The sequence below is a fragment of the Papaver somniferum genome, chromosome 6, assembly GCF_003573695.1.
Source record: "Papaver somniferum cultivar HN1 chromosome 6, ASM357369v1, whole genome shotgun sequence".
NCBI lineage: Eukaryota > Viridiplantae > Streptophyta > Magnoliopsida > Ranunculales > Papaveraceae > Papaver > Papaver somniferum.
Window position 1 is genome coordinate 94,429,467 of NC_039363.1, and position 22,048 is coordinate 94,451,514.

The window sequence follows — 22,048 nt, forward strand, 5'->3', positions numbered from 1 at the left end:
AGAACTGGGTTGGGTTGTGAGATAAATCTTAATCATTACAAGCTATCAATAATTAAAAGATTTATTTGATTGATTGATTACTTTGTTTGTTTGGTTGTTTGTATCTGTAATGAAGTAAAAATTGCAGGTTGAAACCAATTGTATTATAGTTTAGAAAATTCAATAGAAGTTTAGAGATTAGTTAGTGTTAAATGAATGATATTTAGAGAATCCAGCATTGGGGAATAGTGAGGTTTGAAATTATGGTGTGTTTGTGTTCTCTTTGTTCGTAGGAAACCATCGTCGGGTCTTGCTAACCTGGACAGGCCAACTACAAACATGGATTACTATTCATATTAGGAGGACTTGCTTCTATTAGTGGACTGATAGATCCCAAATTTTACTTAGAAACTTTATTATAGAGTATTTTCTCTCGTATTAGAACCAGTAACTTATTGAAATGGAAATTATTATTTTGAACTTAGAGCCACAAATTTTAGTTGTAGAAAGCCATATGGGTTTGTGCTTTTTTTTATGTTGGTTGCGCTTAGACAAGAAATGGAATTATTCTATAAGGTGGGGAGTTTCTGAATACTAGAAGGATGGTTTGATTTTCGAGGACGAAAATTTATAAGGTGGGGAGAATGTAAGGAACCGAAAGCTCGTCAACGCAATTAGACTAGTCAAGAGACGTATTAGCCGATAATAACTCGGTTAATTTAAAACGATCGTTAGTCAATAGAAATTAATCTAACAACGATCTAGATACAAAACTAGTATCATTGGATAGATCTCGAAAAGTTATGCAAGATGGAGTACTTGAGTGTGTAATTCGGACACCAGATGAAGAAGATATCATCAAATATTTAGAAAGGGAAAAATAGTCTTTTTCGCAGTGGATCGACCTGGAAAGTGATGGGTTCCTTGATCATTTTCGTTGGTCTTATCTAATTAAACCGAGCAGATAAACCCGTTTTTCTTTCTTTCTTTCTTTCTTTCTTTCTTATTCTTCATTCTTCTTCTTTCTTCTTTTCTTTTTCTCTTCCTCTGTTTCATCGCCTCTAGCAATTCTGAGAACCGATTTGAGAGAAACGATTGATGAAGTTGTTTATTCGATGGTGGTATGATGTTCTGGTTAGTTAAGAAGAAGGAGAGTTAGGGATTTCTGTTTGAGATGGTGTAAGAGAGATAATCAACTTAGGGTTCCATTGTATTTGAGAAGTTTTATTGAATTGAAGAGGTATAGTGAATTGATTATGGATAAGAACAAAGGGGTTGGTCGTGAATCGGTGTTGTATAGTTGTTCTAATAAAGAATTGAAGAAGTTAGGGTTTGTAAGAAAAGTCTGAAAAGTTGAAATTGAAGGTTTAAAAGAATGATTGAGGATGGGTTTTATTAGTTGAGAGTAAGGAATGAGAATTGTCATCTGATTTCAGTACTTAGTGGAGAATCAAAGAGTTAAGGTTTCTGTTCTTCATCAAATTAAGAACTAGGGTTCGTAAGAAGAATTCGGAAAATATTGGGAAGATGAAATTGAGAGTTTAGAAGGTTAATTGGAGGTGGGTTTGATGTGAATTAAGATTTAAGGTTGCAGAATATCTTGATTCTGGTAGTTAGCATATGATTCTTTTTTAATGGAGATTTCTGGAATTAGTTCGAATCGAAAGGGTTATGATTAATTGAGAAATGATGTTGTTAACAAGGGTTGAGGAGATAGTTAGCTGAATTATGTGATAAATAGGATTTTATCCCAATTTCCTGAGCTAGATAAATCAAAGGTAATTGTTCTCTTATTCAATTTAGTAGATTTGTTCACTATTGAGTTTATGTAATAATTTATGAAGTTGTGACTTGAATTGGGTACCGCATGGAACTGTGTATGTGGTAGTATGATGGAATGAAGAGGCTGCTTAATAAAGTTACATTTGCAACTTATTGAGATAGTGGATATTGCTGTTGAGAGTGGGGTGTTTATGTAATGAGGAATTGGGAATGGAATTGTAAGTTGCAGGGAAGAGTTGAGTTGAATCCTTTCAGTGGAAGCTTGTATCTGCAATTGCAGGTAAACTGAGTTTAGTTTTGTAAATGAGTTATGAATCATTGTTTTGAATGAATGTGTTATAAGGATGTTGTAGATATAGAATTTGAGTAGCTATGTAAAAAAGAGTATGTAGAAGTTGAACTAAGATGTAGGCTTGAATTAAATTAGTAAGAAACGATATTGTAGTTATGTTGGTCTGAGCAATAGCTCATGCCTTGAGATTTTCCATCAGTTAGATGTCTGACTGATCTGACTTAGGTGACCTAACTTAGTTGAATCGATTTGACTCAATTAACCTTGACTGAGTTGGTTCCTTTGACCATTTGACCAGGACCTTGACTTGGCTATGGACGTTGACTGTTAGTTGATCCTTGACTATCACTTTGATCGTTAGTGACCGTTAGTTGACTAAGTGGACTAGACCTTAGACTAATGGGCTAAGTTTAGTGGACTTGGGCTTTGAGTTAGTTTACTTAGTTTGATATTTTGGACCCTCTATAGTCCGAATTGACCTTTGATTCCTTCTACAAAGTTGTAGAGATTCATAAGACTTAGATAATGATCTATACAAACAATCTAATTGAATTAGTGTACCTTTAGATGTATTGAAGATAAATATTGAAAATGTATAGAACCATAAATGGGCTTAGAACCATTAGATAGACTTGTATGAGCCTTGTATGATTCTTTTGGGATAAATTCTTAGAGTGCTTATGTGATTAACAATCAGTCTTTTAACAACGATCGATTCAACGGATGAACCAGAGGATCGTGGATCTCGAGGTAGGCGTGGCTTGTCATCAAAATAGGTGGGAATACTTTTAACTCTTTTGAAACCATTGTTTGTTTATTTTACAAAAGTTTATGTTTAACAAACTCATGCTTGGTCTGTTTGTGCTTTTCATGCATCGTGTAATTTGTGTTATGATTGTTCTGTTGATTCTTTGAATCTTTCCATGAATTGGAAAGGGCTTGTAATGTTTGTCGTCATTATGAATTTTTATGGGAAATGAGAATTTTCACGTGTGGTATATAGGATACGCTCCTTCATTTATATCTACATGAATTCAGCTTTTATGCTTATTAGGTGTGGAACAACCCGGCATCAATATAGCTATGTAGGTGTGGAAAAACCCGGCATCACTAATATATATCGTTTGAAGAAGGAGTTTGTCCATATACATGTTTGTGCATTTCCAGTGACTTAGTCACTTTATTGTTTGGGAAAACATGAATTGTTTTCCAAATCTTGCTCAAGATTTCTTTAAAGTTAAATGTTATTCCTGCTGGGCTCCCCTTTTAGGGATGATGTGCTCACCCATTCCCACTTTCAATTTCAGAGAGAGATCAGAGTTGCGCAGAGAAAGCTTCGAGGATTTGACTTCGTTAATTAGTTAACTTCTGCTATGTTTATTATGTTGTATATTCTGTTTTGTAAACCAAATGACTATTGTATATATATCATTTGAGAGGAGTTCTTGTCTATATATATTTCTGAGCGGGGCTAGGTTTTGGTTAAGTTTTGTAGCTGATTTCTTAATTGAATGTTTAAGTAAATGATTTAGATTCTTAGTGCCTCTTTATTTAGTTAATTTCTTGGATTAGTCAGCTGATAGCTTAGGGGGAGCCACACATTCGTCCTGTCTTTCCCAACACTAAATGGTGTATTCATAGATGTTTTCCAAAGAAAAGTTTAATGTCGTCATCTTACACATGTTCGTTTTATATGTGTAATCTATAAAGAGAATTTTATGGAAGCATCTTGTCAATGTAACGAATCCCGGATGAGTGATGAAAAGACATCCCATTTCTTTATCCTCATTTTAGTCATAGGATACCTTGTAGTTCTTTTCTGAAACAAATATAGTAATTGTTGCATAAGTGATGAGTGCCAAATATTGTATATATTTATCCCTTTTTGTTGGCATTTAACTCATCTTTTGTGCATTAATTCTACATTTTATCCCATATTCTGTATTTTCATTGTTTTCAAGAATAAATATTTTTCTTACTTAATTTTGCATTTTTAGGTAATAAATAAAGTCTGGATGAGTTGCGGAGCAAATAGAGCAGAAAAGTAGTGAAAAGCCGGGAGGAATTACGCAAGGAAGCCGCAAAGAATGGAGCGCACGTCCAAAAAGCTGGAAATGGTCTCAAGAAGGAAGAATTGTTCTTAAGGAAGATATGGGCTTGGCATACCCAAGGCCCAAAACCCTTACCCAAACCCATTTTCTATATCCATACCCTCCTCCATTCTCAGCCGTTAGATTGGATCCATCTCATCATCCAATGGTCGCTTCTTCATCGTGCATCAAAATCTGAAGTCCCTGCAAAACACTACAACACCTAACTCCATCTGGTGTCGTTAATTTTGTTGTATTGTATAATCCAACGGTCGCTACAGGATCCACTTCATCTCACCGTCAGATTGATCTTTCATCTCCATATCCCACGGCTCAGCGTCGCAGATCATCAAACTCGATACGCCCGCTTAACACCATAGTACCAGAAACATATAACCCAAACAAACTACCCCTTCTTCTTTCTTCCATCGAGCTCTCCTTCACCACCATACCCTGTTTGCAGAACCACCACCACCTACTTTGCCGTACCAGTTCCATCGCCACCTCCTTCTCCATCAACAACTCCCCACAACAACCACAATCCATCATATCCCTCAATACCCCCATCACCTATTAATCTATTTCAACAACTCCACCATCCTCATCACTGTTAGGGTTGGATTTGGTGAATTAGGTTGATAGATGAAGCAATTGGCGCGTGGGAATGGAGCAGGAAGAGATTACAAGGTATGGGTCGACATCAATTGGAAGAAATTGCATCAATTTAGGTGAGGTTCAACAACCCTAATTTCAACGGAATTTTGGGGATTTGGGGAAAATTGGGTGTATGAACCCTAAACTGAAATTGGGTATAAATAGATGGTGTTAGTGTGTGTTAGGGGGGAGGATCTCTGGACTAGCCAGTAGAGAACTGAGACAATTTTTAGTTAGTGAATTTCAATTTCAGGTTGCTTATCAGTTAACAGTTGAAAGTTGCATATGTTGTGAGTTATCTTAAATGTTGCTAATTGTGTCTAAATTATCACATATGATCAATGTTATTGCTTTATCCATGTTTAGCATGAGCTAAACAGCATCAGGCTAAGGCTGTGATGAAGCCTTGGTGCACTGTCAAATGATAAATTGCTAGGATAGGATGCCATATGCTTGTTCTTCTTGTGCATTGGGAAGAAAGCAGTGCTATGATTGCTTGTGATTGATTGTGCTGTCAAAAGACAGTCAATACTAGGGGTATTTCTGTTAGCAAGCTGTTTTTCTTTCCTTTCTATTGTATGCATTGGACTCAACTCAACCTAGGAATATGCTATTTGATTAGGACACCAGGTGGAATCTAAGCCTTAGCTTAGCCACAATTCCTTTTTTCAGTCACTCAAGTTCAGTTCTGTGTGCTTTCAGTTCAGTTTATTTTCTTGCCTTTTTTTTCTTGCATTTTGAAGCCTTTTGTGCACTGAAGTCAGTGCACAAACTCACCTCTGCCCTTGGCCTCCAAGCCTTGGTTCTTAGCTGCTTTACCTTGCTGTTTTCTTAGCTGTTTTCTTTGCTTTACCTTGCAGCCTTGGTTCATGCCATTTGCCTTCTTTGTTTCACTGCCACTATAACATTGTGAAATTGTATCTTGTTTACATCATTTGCTAGCTTAGGAAAACTTCTTGTATGCTCCCACTCCCTGTGGACTTTCCCCTGCTTTCCTTCTATTCTATAAACTTGACCTTGTATACTTGCAAGCTTCTGTGTGTCTTTGCCTGTCACACCAAGTTTTTGGCGCCGCTGCCGGGGAGTGGTGCTGCCATCTGCTGTTACCTGAGCTGCTGTTGCTGCTGCCAAGCCAAAGCCTGCTGCTGCTGTTGCTGCTGCTGCTGGTGCCTTCTCTGCCAAGTTGTGCTGTGCTGTTGCTGCCAAGCCAAAGCCTGCTGCTGCTGTTGCTGCCAAGCCTGCTGCCAAGCCAAAGCCTGCTGCTGAAGCTGTCAACTGGGTTGCCAACTGGGCTGCCAACTGAAGCTGTCAACTGGGCTCGCCTATTTCTTTGCTGCCGGGCTTGTGCAACCTTTGCTGCTGGGCTTGAACCAACTGAGCTGGGCTTAGTAACCTCATTCTCTGCTGGGCTTCGCTGCAGATTCTGCTGGGCTTGTGTTGCTGAGTCACTTCAATTGCTGCTGGGCTTGAGCGTGAGCTTAGGACGATCCTAAAGCCCAACTGGGCTGTGCAACTAAAAGGGGACTAAAAGCCTATTTTTGGGCTTCCCTCTAAAAAACAAGTAAGCCTAACCCATGAGTTAACCCACTTGGGCCTCATTTAAATTCAAATTCGGGCTTGTAATAATTAATTTAATTATTTATTTGGGATTGTAATAATTTTTATTTATTTTCTTTTTCTTTTTCTTTTTTTATTTGGGACTGTAATTATTTTTTTGTTTTCTTTTATTTTTCTTTTATTTTTCTTTTTTCTTTTATGGGCTTGTCTTAATTATTATTATTGTTTTTATTTTCTTTTATGAGTTGTGCTAATTTATGCTAGGTTTAGTTCAAAAAATTTTCCAAAGCCCAATTTTTTTAAACCAAAAACAAAATCCCTTGTTAGTCCAACACCCATTCAAAACCAAATCTTCGTAACCCTTGTGGGCCAAATTGTTTCCGATTGCTCTGTCTGACCAACATGTTAGTTAAGGTGCCTACTAGGACATGATTGTGACCTACAGAGACCAGACAAACAGACTTGTTAGAATTAACCCAGACGAACCTATCGAAATTCTAAGTTCTGAGGGAGACAGTCCAGATCAACCAGAAACAATGGGAGAACCCCGTACCCTCAAGGATTATATGTACCCAACTAGAGCCAGTCAACCTTCTTGTATTGTGCTACCCGAGGCTAATGGCCATTATGAGCTGAAATCAAGCACAATACAGATGCTTCCTATTTTTAGAGGTGTTGAGAATGAAAATCCGTACCACCACGTGAGAGAATTCGAGGAAATTTGTGGAACTCTGCGTTTCACTCAAATGTCCGACGAAACCCTAAAGTTAAGGCTTTTTCCTTTCTCCCTGAAAGATAAGGCAAAGGCCTGGATCTATGCTTTACAGCCTCAATCCATCATGACATGGGATGACCTCATAAAGGAGTTTTTCAAAAAGTTTTTCCCGAACCACAAGACTGCGACAATTCGTCAAAGTCTGAATAGCTTTGTGCAATTAGAAGGTGAGACCTTAGCTAGATACCTGGAGAGATTCAATGAATTATTGCTCCAATGTCCCCATCATGGTTTTGAAAAATGGAGACTTGTGCAAATTTTGTATGAAGGTCTAGATGTGTCCACCCGAACAACGGTTGAGTCGATGTGTAATGGTCTATTCGTAGATAAAACTGCTGACGCGTCTTGGGACTTCTTGATTGAAGTAGCTGAAAAGACGCAACAGTGGGAATCCATCCGTGAAACCAGAAAGACTACATCCGAAGCAAAGGATTTTAGGATTGAAGCGGATTTTGAGGGTAGAGCAAACATGGCATCAATAGTTAGGAGATTAGAAGAGTTAGAACTACATAAAAATTCAAAACCTTCCACCACTACTCTCCGAGAACATGTCGCTTCGTCTGTTTGTGCTGCTTGTAACGACCCCAACCATCAATTCCAAAATTGTCCCGATTTGCTTGCAGTCCAGGAATCTAGGCTTGAACAGGCACATGCCATGTTTCAAAAACCAGAGCATAACCCTTATTCACAGACCTACAATCCAGGATGGAGAAACCACCCTAACTTTTCATGGTCAAAAGGACCCACTCAAGGAGGACCATCTCAACCCAATCAGAGCTATCAAAACAATCAGAGCTATCAAAACAATCAAGGTTATCAACACCCGAGAAACCCTCAACAACAATCAAACTCTCAACAACAATCATATCCTCAACACAATACAGACAAGAGATTATCCACCCTAGAGGAAATGTTCCAGAGTTTGATGCAAAGTCAGAAAAATCTAGATCAAAAGATGGATCAAATGTGTGAGAGAGAAAAGGGTAAACTTCCGAGCCAACCCCAACAAAATCCAAAGAGGATATTTCAAACAGGCACAACATCCTGCACTGAAACCTCACCTGATCAAGTCCATGCCATTACCACCCTCCGAAGTGGTAAAGTCATCGAGAACAACGTGGGCGAACCTAATGAATCTGATACAAACTCCACGTTGTCTCCACAACCCCAGAAAACCAAAGAACCTGAGCAAGTTGGAAAATCTGACAATTCTACTGCTGTGAATGTCCCTTTGCCAACTCATTCTCCTGTTGCCCCATTTCCTCAAAGATTGATCTATCAACAGAAAAGTACCCATTACAATGAGATGTTAGATCTGTTCAAAAGAGTCAACATCAACATTCCTTTTCTTGAAGCAATCAAGCAAATCCCTGCTTATGCCAAATTCCTCAAAGACTTGTGTACTCAAAAGCGCAAGCTCAATGTGCAAAAACGTGCTTTCTTAGCTGAGCAGGTAAGTTCCATCATTCTGAACAAAACTCCACCCAAGTTTAGGGATCCAGGATGTCCAACAATTTCTTGCACTATAGGAGAACACACGGTCAATGAAGCGTTATTAGACCTAGGTGCAAGTGTTAACCTACTGCCATATTCTGTTTATGAGCAGTTAGGTCTTGGGGAGTTGAAACCAACATCTATCACTCTACAACTGGCAGACCGATCTGTCAAGATTCCTCGTGGAGTGGTCGAAGACGTTTTGATCAAGGTTGACAAATTCTATTTTCCCGTAGACTTCATTGTCTTAGACACTCAACCTGTACAAAACCCAGACTGTCACATTCCTGTCATCTTAGGACGTCCTTTCTTGGCTACGTCCAACGCGATCATACTGTCGGAATGGAGTGTTAAAACTGTCTTTTGGTAACATGACGGTAGAATTGAATGTGTTCGATATTAGTCAACAACCTGTGAATCTTGATGATGATGATGTGCATGAAGTTAATATGATTGAAGGATTAATGCAAGATTCGTTGACTAACATTCTATCCGTCGACCCCTTTCAAGCATGTATGGAGAACTTTAACCCTGATTCCTATGATGATGCATACTGTAGTGACGTCCTATCTCTGCTCGAATCTGTACCTCAAATGGACGTCACTGAAAGGAAATATGAAGTGGAACACCCCTACTCTCTGATTCCAAGCTTATTCCATCCATTGTTGAGCCACCCAAGCTTGAATTGAAAACATTGCCTAGTACGTTGAAGTACGCATTCCTAGGTTCTTCTGATACTTTACCTGTCATTATTTCATCATGTTTAGACACGGAACAGGAAAGTAAGCTTTTAGAAGTACTTAAGGAACACAAAGAGGCCTTAGGATGGACCATCTCAGATCTCAAAGGAATTAGTCCCACCATTTGCATGCACCACATTAACCTTGAAGAGAATGCCAAACCATCGGGAAATGCAAAGGAGACTTAATCCTAACATGAGAGATGTAGTCAAAGGAGAGATCCTGAAACTACTTGATGCGGGTATCATATACCCAATTCCCGATAGCAAATGGGTTAGTCCCATTCAAGTTGTGCCTAAGAAGTCAGGCATTACTGTAGTTCAGAACGACAAGAATGAATTAGTCCCTACTCGTACAACCACAGGATGGCGAGTATGCATCGACTACAGGAAGTTGAACACAGTAACAAGGAAGGATCACTTCCCGCTCCCTTTCATTGACCAAATGCTAGAACGTGTGTCTGGACACAGTCACTACTGTTTTCTAGATGGCTTTTCCGGTTATAACCAAATTCACATTGCTCCGGAAGATCAGGAAAAAACTACATTCACGTGTCCATTTGGGACGTTTGCTTATAGACGTATGCCCTTCGGGTTGTGTAATGCACCTGCTACTTTTCAGCGTTGCATGATGAGCATTTTTTCTGACATGATAGATAGTTTTCTCGAGATCTTTATGGATGATTTCTCTGTTTTTGGTTCCTCGTTTGACGAATGTTTGAAGCATCTTGCCCTCGTGATATCCAGATGTAAAGAAAAGAACCTTGTTCTAAATTGGGAAAAATGCCATTTTATGGTGAATTCAGGAATAGTTCTAGGACACATCATCTCAGAAAAAGGAATTGAAGTGGATAAAGCTAAAGTTGACCTCATTCAACATCTACCACAACCTTGCTCTGTGAAGGAGATCAGATCATTTCTAGGTCATGCTGGTTTTTACCGGCGATTCATCAAAGATTTCAGCAAAATCTCCAGACCTCTGTGCAGTCTTCTCTCCAAAGATGTTGCCTTCAATTTCGATGCTGCTTGTGTGAAGGCATGGGAGGAATTAAAAACCCTTCTCACCACCGCTCCTATAGTCCGACCACCCGATTGGAAGCTTCCGTTCGAACTTATGTGTGATGCCTCTGATTATGCTGTTGGTGCTGTTTTAGGACAGCGAGTTGATAGACTACCATATGTGATATACTATGCTAGCAAAACCCTTAATGATGCCCAACTCAATTATTCAACTACCGAGAAGGAATTGCTTGCCGTCGTTTTCGCATTAGACAAGTTTAGATCTTATCTGATAGGGTCTAAGATCATCATATACACAGACCATGCGGCTTTGAAGTATCTTCTTTCCAAGAAGGATGCTAAAGCTCGCCTTATTCGATGGATACTCTTATTACAGGAATTCGATCTCGAAATCCGTGATAAGAAAGGTTGTGAGAATGTGGTTGCTGATCATTTGTCTAGATTAACTTTAGAGTCTATTGATGAATGTGAGCTGATTAGAGAATCATTCCCAGATGAACAGCTGATGTCTATCTCAGACCTTCCTTGGTTTGCTGATATTGTTAACTACCTCGCTACAGGTAGGATGCCCTCACGTTGGTCGAGACAAGACCGCTCTAAATTCCTGGCTGAAGTCAAACATTTCCTTTGGGATGACCCATATTTGTTTAAGTACTGCCCAGACCAAATCATTAGGAGATGTGTCCCCAACACTGAACAGAAAGATGTGATATCTTTCTGTCATGACCAAGCATGTGGAGGCCATTTCAGTGCCAAGAAAACCGCTGCAAAGATCTTGCAGTGTGGATTCTATTGGCCATCATTGTTCAAGGATTGCCATGATTATTGTGTTGCTTGTGAACGCTGTCAAAAGCTAGGAAGCATTTCGAGGAGAAACATGATGCCATTGAACCCCATTTTGATTGTGGAGATTTTTGATGTTTGGGGGATAGACTTCATGGGTCCATTTCCCATGTCTGACAGCAAGTTGTACATCCTAGTCGCAGTTGATTACGTTTCTAAGTGGGTAGAAGCCATAGCAACCAGAACAAATGACCACAAGGTGGTACTTTCATTTCTAAAGGAGAACATATTTCACGTTTTGGTACCCCTAGAGCTATCATCAGTGACGGCGGTTCACATTTTCGTAACAAGTACTTTGAGTCTTTAGTACGCAAGTATGGCATAACTCACAAGGTTGCTACTCCGTACCACCCTCAGACTAGTGGACAAGTGGAAGTGTCTAATAGGGAAATTAAGCACATTCTGGAGAAGACGGTCAACCCGTCCAGGAAAGATTGGTCATTGAGATTGAATGATGCTTTGTGGGCCTATAGAACAGCTTATAAGACACCAATTGGCATGTCCCCCTATCGTCTAGTGTATGGAAAGCCGTGCCATCTACCTGTGGAATTAGAACATCGTGCCTACTGGGCAATCAAAGAGCTGAACTTTTCTCTGGACGAAGCTGGAATTCAAGGAAACTTCAACTCAACGAGTTGGAAGAATTGAGAAATGAGGCTTATGACAGTGCCAAGCTGTACAAGCAAAGATGAAGATATTTCATGATAAGCGTATTCTGCGCAAATCCTTCACTCCTGGTCAGAAAGTCTTGCTGTATGACTCCCGATTACATCTTTTTCCAGGAAAACTGCGTTCCAGATGGAAGGGTCCGTACCTAGTACGCACAGTTTTTCCTCATGGAGCTGTAGAGCTGGAGGATGTCTCCAACAAGAACGTTTTCAAAGTCAACGGGCAGAGATTAAAGCCATTCCTTGAGCCATTTCCACCCGACATTGAAACAACCAACCTGGAGGACCCAGTCTATGTGGACTAAACTGGTCCACTCTTTCCCTAAATAACCAAAAAGTTTTCCAAATCTTTCCCTAAAAACCAAAATTTTTCGTTTTCCCAACAAAACCAAATTTTTTCCAAAAAGTCCAATCCCAAAAACCAAATTTTCTTGTAGATAATGTGTTAGTTAAATTTCCTTTTGTGTATATTTTGTGCTCATCCATTGTGACTCCTAATATGATGGATTTTTGCCTTGAATAACGGAGTTTTAATCGAGCTGCGCCGTACAATCGGGTATTCTCTCTCCTTTTACTCTACTCAGCATGTTCCTCTTCATATGTTTTTAATTCTTTCCATATTTTGAAACATTGAGGACAATGTTTAGTTTAGGTTTGGGGGTATAGAGTAGATACCATGATAATATGCCATAATTGAAAACGAACTCCTTTTCTTTTGAAAAAATGAAAAAATTCCAAAAATTAAAAAAAATTAAAAAAAAAAAATTAAAAAAAAAAAATCATAAAAATGGAGCTCATTTACCTTGAAATGTTGACTCTTGTGCAAATATGTATTTTATTAGGAGTCTTAGTCTAGATATTTAGGCACCCTGATTCTAGCACAATTCACATAGTGATAAGAAATTTGCACGCGCACGATCTACCAATACATGTATGGCCTCGATCTTCAAGGTGTTTGATAGGAAGTTACGATTGCCAATCACTTTAGAATACTGAACGAAACTTGACTAGCTTGTTCTTTGGTTGGTTGGGATAGAAGGTGGAGGTTACATTAAGAAAGACAACCATCGAATTTAACTGGGTGCATCAAAAAGGGCTACCTCTTGCAAAGTGTCATGTAATCTTTTGTTTTTTTGTTATGTATCAAAAGTGTTTCCTTGTTAAAAAAAAAAAAAAAAAAAAAAAAAAAAAACGATGTAATATTCAGAAAAAAAAAAAAAAAAAAAAAAAAATACAAAAAAATCAAGTATTTATCAATTCCATCATCTCTTGTTCCAAAAATAAAAAGAGATAGTCAATGTAAATAAGAGTCATGTAAATAGTCATTTTGTTGTTTTTGTAATAAGCAAGGAGGGTGTATGCCATTGATGTACAACGCGAGTAATTGTGAAATACCTCCAACTCATTCACAATTCTCGTAAAGTCCGGACAGCTAGCTAGATTTCGACCTCAGTTCTTAGCCTGAGAAACTATCTCTTGGTGATTAGTAGTCATAACTTCAGATCTTTCTTTACACATGTGTAGATACACTTTACACTCTTATCACATGTCTTTTTTGTTATCAGTGCTAGGATTGTGCCTTGATAGCTAGATTGACATCTCCATTTTGCTGTGAGCTTAAACTGTTTTGCACATGTCACATTTGATGGAATCTGAGCTTATATTTTGACCTAGAACTTTGTAGGTACGTTCTAAGCAAACCTTCACGAGACTTCAACTCGTCCACTAGGGACACTTAGTGGTTTAAAAGGCTTAGTGCATACGCTAAATGCATTCGAGAGACCAGCGACAGTGGTATAGTTAGGATTTCCTTAGTTTTGTTTTACTTGAGGACAAGTAAAATTCAGGTTTGGGGGTATTTGATGAGTGCCAAATATTGTATATATTTATCCCTTTTTGTTGGCATTTAACTCATCTTTTGTGCATTAATTCTACATTTTATCCCATATTCTGTATTTTCATTGTTTTCAAGAATAAATATTTTTCTTACTTAATTTTGCATTTTTAGGTAATAAATAAAGTCTGGATGAGTTGCGGAGCAAAAGAGCAGAAAAGTAGTGAAAAGCCGGGAGAGAATTACGCAAGGAAGCCGCAAAGAATGGAGCGCACGTCCAAAAAGCTGGAAATGGGCTCAAGAAGGAAGAATTGTTCTTAAGAAGATATGGGCTTGGCATACCCAAGGCCCAAAACCCTTACCCAAACCCATTTTCTATATCCATACCGCCTCCATTCTCAGCCGTTAGATTGGATCCATCTCATCATCCAATGGTCGCTTCTTCATCGTGCATCAAAATCTGAAGTCCCTGCAAAACACTACAACACCTAACTCCATCTGGTGTCGTTAATTTTGTTGTATTGTATAATCCAACGGTCGCTACAGGATCCACTTCATCTCACCGTCAGATTGATCTTTCATCTCCATATCCCACGGCTCAGCGTCGCAGATCATCAAACTCGATACGCCCGCTTAACACCATAGTACCAGAAACATATAACCCAAACAAACTACCCCCTTCTTTCTTCCATCGAGCTCTCCTTCACCACCATACCCTGTTTGCAGAACCACCACCACCTACTCTGCCGTACCAGTTCCATCGCCACCTCCTTCTCCATCAACAACTCCCACAACAACCACAATCCATCATATCCCTCAATACCCCCATCACCTATTAATCTATTTCAACAACTCCACCATCTCATCACTGTTAGGGTTGGATTTGGTGAATTAGGTTGATAGATGAAGCAATTGGCGCGTGGGAATGGAGCAGGAAGAGATTACAAGGTATGGGTCGACATCAATTGGAAGAAATTGCATCAATTTAGGTGAGGTTCAACAACCCTAATTTCAACGGAATTTTGGGGATTTGGGGAAAATTGGGTGTATGAACCCTAAACTGAAATTGGGTATAAATAGATGGTGTTAGTGTGTGTTAGGGGGGAGGATCTCTGGACTAGCCAGTAGAGAATTGAGACAATTTTTAGTTAGTGAATTTCAATTTCAGGTTGCTTATCAGTTAACAGTTGAAAGTTGCATATGTTGTGAGTTATCTTAAATGTTGCTAATTGTGTCTAAATTATCACATATGATGAATGTTATTGCTTTATCCATGTTTAGCATGAGCTAAACAGCATCAGGCTAAGGCTGTGATGAAGCCTTGGTGCACTGTCAAATGATAAATTGCTAGGATAGGATGCCATATGCTTGTTCTTCTTGTGCATTGGGAAGAAAGCAGTGCTATAATTGCTTGTGATTGATTGTGCTGTCAAAAGACAGTCAATACTAGGGGTATTTCTGTTAGCAAGCTGTTTTTCTTTCCTTTCTATTGTATGCATTGGACTCAACTCAACCTAGGAATAGCTATTTGATTAGGACACCAGGTGGAATCTAAGCCTTAGCTTAGCCACAATTCCTTTTTCAGTCACTCAAGTTCAGTTCTGTGTGCTTTCAGTTCAGTTTATTTTCTTGCCTTTTTTTTCTTGCATTTTGAAGCCTTTTGTGCACTGAAGTCAGTGCACAAACTCACCTCTGCCCTTGGCCTCCAAGCCTTGGTTCTTAGCTGCTTTACCTTGCTGTTTTCTTAGCTGTTTTCTTTGCTTTACCTTGCAGCCTTGGTTCATGCCATTTGCCTTCTTTGTTTCACTGCCACTATAACATTGTGAAATTGTATCTTGTTTACATCATTTGCTAGCTTAGGAAAACTTCTTGTATGCTCCCACTCCCTGTGGACTTTCCCCTGCTTTCCTTCTATTCTATAAACTTGACCTTGTATACTTGCAAGCTTCTGTGTGTCTTTGCCTGTCACACCAATAAGTCGTCTATCTTGCCATGCTTCATTTTCCAATTTTTCTCTAGCGTTAAAGATGGTATAAAAGGTAGATAAGTTATTTTTGTTTAATACCTTCACATTGTTAAATATACCAATAGATCTTACGCGTTTTTAACTCATCATCTACTAGATCTTTTTCTTTGGGGCTGAGCCTTGCCAGATAAGGATGGTTGATCAAACTCTCCAGAATTTGGTGGTTCTGATAAGAAGAGACAACTTCAATCATACACACACTTTCTTGTCCTTGTTGAATCTAAATTGAAGCTTAAAAAGGCATTCACTCTTCTTTATATGATGAAGTCCCTTCTTCCTCGGGGTTTTTGCTTTATACTCAAAAAAAATATTTCTTAATGATTCTTTTGTTAGATCTTTGCTCGGTCGAACTCACAAGTGTTGTATCTCAAGCTTGTTGTCAAAATTATATCTTGATTTCTAGTCTACATTTATTCAGTCTCGGATTAGATAGAAGTGTGTAGTTGAGATTCGGATATCATTGCCTCTACCGTTTAAAGGCGAAGATCAACAAGAGCTTTGGAGAACTTCAACATCAAAAGGTAAGTGAAGACTGAACCATCTATATCTCAAGTTTTTACCTTTCTATATTTGAGACATTGTCTCATGACTAAATTAGACAGTACATGCATAACAGAAATTTCGAGTCAAGTTTATCTTGAATATCATTCTCGGAGTACTTGATATATTTGTTTTACAACAATTTATTGTTTATAACTTAATCATGATTCAAGATTTAATCATTTGAAAATAGCCTGGAACGGTGATATATGTCATTGATGTTATTCGGGAATGTTCCAAATTGATTATTAGAGAGATATAGAACTACTGTTAATCTGGATACATGACACTATGCATACCATTTCACATACTGGGAGAACTGTTATAAGTCCATAGCCGTACCCAGCACACGTACCGGCGTAGCTATAGTTCGGCAACGACTTTTTGGTACGCATACCTGGTATTCATACCATAAAAAGTCTATTGATCGGGAACCAGGAAAGGTATGCGTTTGTTTCAAAACCAGAAAGGTACGCATACCATAAAAGATCTGTGAGTTACATAACTTGTTTTTGTCTTAAGGGTATACATACCCGGTTGTTGTAGTAATTCGATTGCGGTAAATAAGAGTTCGTTACTCGGACTTGAAAAGATTTTTAAAACAAAAATATATACACAATTTGTCACGGGATCAAGAGATACTAGGACTTAGGATTCCACCAATTCTTATACTCATGCGAATCAACTATTAATTCTAGACAATTATAACTTATAATGATAACAATATCGACTCTTTTCTTTGCCAAAAATAGATTTTGTAAAGTATTAGATGTAAATCATAAGCATGATGCATCAAGAGTTCCTACACTAAGCATACATCATCAGATAAAATCACAAATAATCAAGAAAAATCATAAAACAACTCATAATAGTGCAAATAGTCATAAAAGAATTAAATAGAATTACTCATGCATAAAGAATGGTTTCCTACATCATCCCAGTTATGGGGTTTAGCTACTCATAATAATCATGTTCTAAATATAAATATTTGATGCTCAAAATATGATTAAAAGAGTGAAAAATATAATACAGTGAAACTACGACCCTCTTTAAGCGTCCAGAGAAGAACGATAAAACACCACTGCTGTAAATAATGATACCTCACTGCTGCTATTGACGCTGTTGTTTTAAGACCCTCAGAAGCAAGTCGTTGTCACTGTTGATAAACGACTGTCTTTTGGTGTCTGTTCTTCGTGTTCTTCGTGCTCTTTAATGGCAGCAGCAGCAGCAGAACTCCTCCTTCCTGCAGCTCCCGTTCTTCGCTCCTCTAGCCTCTCTCTGGTATCTGCTCGACCCCAAACCTCTTGATCCCCCTTCTCTAACTTCTCTCCACCTCTTATATACTTCACAGCTCAAAGAAATCCCGATAAAATCTCTTTTTTTTTTTCTTCCAAAGTCTCAGAAAATATTTCTCAAAGCTTCTCAAAGCTATTCGTACGCGTCTGTTAGCTATAATATTTCCACCAAACTCTTATCAAGACTTGAACAGGACCTAGTACGTAACTATCCAGCATAAACCTCTCACAAAATCTTTCATAGAAATCCTTGAAACTGGACAGAACAATACGTATACTGTTTGGACTTTGATCGCTTCTCCCAGCCATTCCAGCCCAAGTTGATCGATAAAATCACTTGCATACGGTCTGTTTAGTCTTAACAGGCCTAGCCTAATTGATTTCAGGGATTTAATCTCCCTCAAAACTGCCCAGAAATCCAACAGCAAATTATCAGACGTGAACTTTAGTTTTCCCGCCAAATTCCATTATTTGAACTTTGAATGTGGTGTCCCCTTAACCATACTGGGAGTCCCTTTAGCATATGCCTTGAAATGGGGTGCCCCTTATCCAAATTAGGGATGCCTTTAGTAATTCTTTTGGGATGTTTTCCGCACTTTTTCAGGGTTCCTCCGGGGTATTTCCGGTACACTTCTGGGGCTTTTCCGGTATACTATCAACGACAATCCAAGGGCCACATTTTTAGCCAATTTTTGCCGCAAAGCCTTATTTATCCGAAAACACCTACAAACAGATTAAAAACCAAAATAAGTACAACAATGGGCACTAACAATATACACAATTGAGATAAATTAGACACATAAATGTGTCTATCAAATACCCCCAAACTTATTATTTGCTAGTCCCGAGCATATCAAAACTACAAAATAAAATCCTAACTCACTGTCGCAGGCATCGTCGATTGCATTTAGCGTATGCAATAAGCCTTTAAACCCCTAGGTGTCCCTAGTGGCCGAGTTATAGTCTCGGGAGGGCTTACAAGAGATATACCCACAAAACCTGTACTCCAGACCTTAGCTATCTACGCAGAACCTTGGAAGGCACTAAAGAATCTCCTTGGTTGGCATACTTATTGACTACAGGAAGAAGTACCATGATGCGAAATTCCAATTGTTGTACACGAGTTTGCACTCAAGCATACTAAAATTCATATAAAGTGACAGAGCTCTACTCAGATAGTTGCACTATGGACATCATATTCGGAGTCAAAACTAATCACATGGATAGATCAAGAAGATGGATATAGAAAAACATATATGGTTTTGATGTTTACTAAGTGAACGGCGTTTCCCATATCTGTCTGAAGGCCTCCGCCAAAATGAACCTATCCTAATGGATTGAGATACTAGTCTGACTAATATCAACACACTGGCATATACAAGGGTACCAGTGGTCGATAACCTAACTCTAGGTCAACACAACTTGCATATACAAGGGTACCAGTGGTCGACTTTATTAAATTTATTCCTTTTGGTCAAATGGTGGTCTCAATTTCTTTCTTTTTCTTTTTTCAATTTTTTTTTTCCAACTTTTTTTTCAACTTTTCTCTTCAACTTTTTTTTTTTTTTTTTTGGTATCTCAATCACTCTAATTCACCCTAACATTAGTAACAACTTGAATCGTGAGCCCCACCTAATCACTTAGAGTAACATAGTTTAAAAACAAAATAAAATAAAAATAGAAGTGAAAAGGACTCAACGAGATATGGTGAAACTATCATGTTATTTCTAACACCTGAGCTCTGTGCTTTTATGAATAAACTCTTCTAGATGTTTCCATCTAATCAGATTGGTTCCTCAACTCCTACAACCAAAATGCTTCCATCCACTTAGATTGGTTAGTCCAATCCTAAATAAGCATAAATTTCTAAGCTCTGGAGTTTATTTATTGCAACTAAAAAGTTTCTCCCATACCCCCAAACTTAAATCTAACATTGTCCTCAATGTTCTAAAGATGAAATTAAAAGCATGAACAAGGAGAAACTGTTACCATTTGAAGCAAAAGAGATAAGGAAAGATATTACCGTGTCGCATAAATATTGGGTTACCTCCCAAGAAGTGCTAAGTTTAAAGTCTTCAGCCAGACTAAGCAAGGATTAGTCAACTCGAACCGTATAACAGTAGCCGGAATAACTGTGGGTCTTTAAAACCAAAAAGAGCTGACAAAAGGAAACTGCAGTGAACCAAGAAAATGTACAAGACTAGCATGCCCTTACCTAGTTTCTGGATAACTATCGCTAATTGCGGTTCAGGTTCAGGTTCTATGAAGGGGTCTAAATAGACTATTTTCCTCGGATGCATTTCCTCATAGGTAGGATCCAAATTATTAGGTCGTAGAGTCTGGAAAAACTCAGATAAGAACATGGAATCACAAAATAACCTAAATAATTTAGGATCCTCTAAGTCAATTAGGTATGACTTACAAAGTTGACCACAGTGAGAGTAGTGGTCATTCTTAGGAAAATGTGTCGTAACTATTAACCTAAAGTACTTAGGTTTAGTCTCAGAACTTAATATTCGACTCATTTGAAACGTTCCCACAGTTGGAAGAAAACTATTTGGTGGGAAAACAAAGTCAATCTGGGTATCATAGTCTGGGTTAACCACATCAACCAGATGATGGGTTTCTAACAACTGAGCTTCTCTCTGGACATCATTAGGTTCAGGTAAAAGTGTACGAAGATAATCTTGTAAGATGGTTGAGGCACAAATGTCAAGTCCTACACGAGGGAACTTTCTAAGAGTTAAAGAACCTGGAGACTGATAATCATCCCCAAACTCAGAGTTTTCAGTGTCTCTAGTTAGACTAGTCACAATCTCCCTAATTTCTAGGTCATCAGATTCCTGAAAATGGGCAATTGATTTTTCTAAGTCAGGTTCATCCTCATTAATCTCTACGAGTTCATCTAAGACTATTGTTTCTAAATCGTACGACTCTAAAACAGTATTCTCAGGATAAAACCGTTCCTCAAAACCATCATCGATTACTGTTTCTAAATCGTTCGACTCGAAAACAGGAGTCTCAAGATAAACAGGTTCCTCTAAACCACTATCGGCTTCGTAATCAACAGGAAAAACTACATCGTCTAAAACGGTGGAATCCCTAATCAAATCCTCGTCCTTTTGAATAGGTGAATAATCATAATAATTATTTGGATTTGAACTAGAAATAATATAATCATTATAAAGCTCAATTGGATTACTAGCTTCCTGATCACTATTCCTACATATTTCATGTTCTTCATCAATACTATCCTCATCATAATCATCATTATAACATGAGAAAGATCGAACCTCATCAAAACAAGTAGTGCTACCAATTCTAACCTTGTTATCTTGATTATGTAAATAACTATCTTCATTCTCAAGGGTATTATTGGATACACTATATTGGCAATTCAAGTAATTTCGAGAAATTCTTTCGTTCGTCTCAGCTATCCGCTTGAGGTGGTCTTCTAAAGAAGGTTCACTCATTATTGTAGTTCTTTCGTCTATAATTATACTATTCATATCAGCTAACTTACGTGTCGACTCAGCTAAATTACGTGTTGACTCTAGTAAAGAGGAATTATCAGAAGGATCATAAAAAAGACTACTTTTCAATAGTTTGATTGTATCCTCTAGAGACGAAGAACTAGTACTATAATCTTCTTGCTCGTAAGACTGATGCATGTGTGGATAGTAATTGGGCTCACCATGGTATGAACCATAACCCTGAAAAGGTTGGCGTTCCCAACTACTATTCCCACCATGGTCATAAAAATGATGATGTCCATATTCAAATTCAGGTCGATACTCATTGTATTGGCTTATATCATACCAGTTCGACATTCTTAATTGCAAGGGAATTCTACACAATCACAAACAAGGCTGGCTCGACCAAAACAAACCTAAATTTCTAGCAAACAAAAAGCATGATGGCTCCACTTAGATTGTCACTAGACCAGCTTCTAATCCTTCGAAAAGGAATTCGTTACAATCTGAGCAAATTCTCTGGAATCAGTACGAGTCAAAGTGAGTTGAATAGAGGCGAGGGAAGCTCAGTGGAGCTTTGATACCCAAGGCCTCACCGGTATTCAAGGCGGCGCAGTCACGCATTCAACTCACAGAAACCATCCTGAACTTCGAAGTATGCTCAAAAGAGTAACCAATATTTTTCGAATGACTGTCCTATTAAGCTCGTTACCCTATAAGTCTCATTCTATTCAAAATTTTAGGCTTAGGTTCGCTTTTGGTTTTGTTTTCCTAAGGCGGGCAAGAAGGAAACTGTGATGAAATCCGAGTCCTTATCTTGATTTGGCCAGGCCTTGCCCTTTACTAGGAAATTAAAAACAGTCCAAATTCGTCCTCAATCAATGAATCACCTTAAAGAATACAGTAACTCACTTACAGGAGATTCGCGAGTGTTTCGATGGACTTACCTCCCGTACCGGACGGGGGATGAACCGTTGAAGTCGATCG

The 22,048-nt window shown here is 38.4% G+C and overlaps 1 pseudogene; it reads left to right on the forward strand.

Moving 5' to 3' along the window:
* Nucleotides 1-1,957: 1,957 nt before the first annotated feature.
* LOC113291120 lies at nt 1,958-11,798 on the forward strand (annotated as a pseudogene).
* Nucleotides 11,799-22,048: the final 10,250 nt, after the last annotated feature.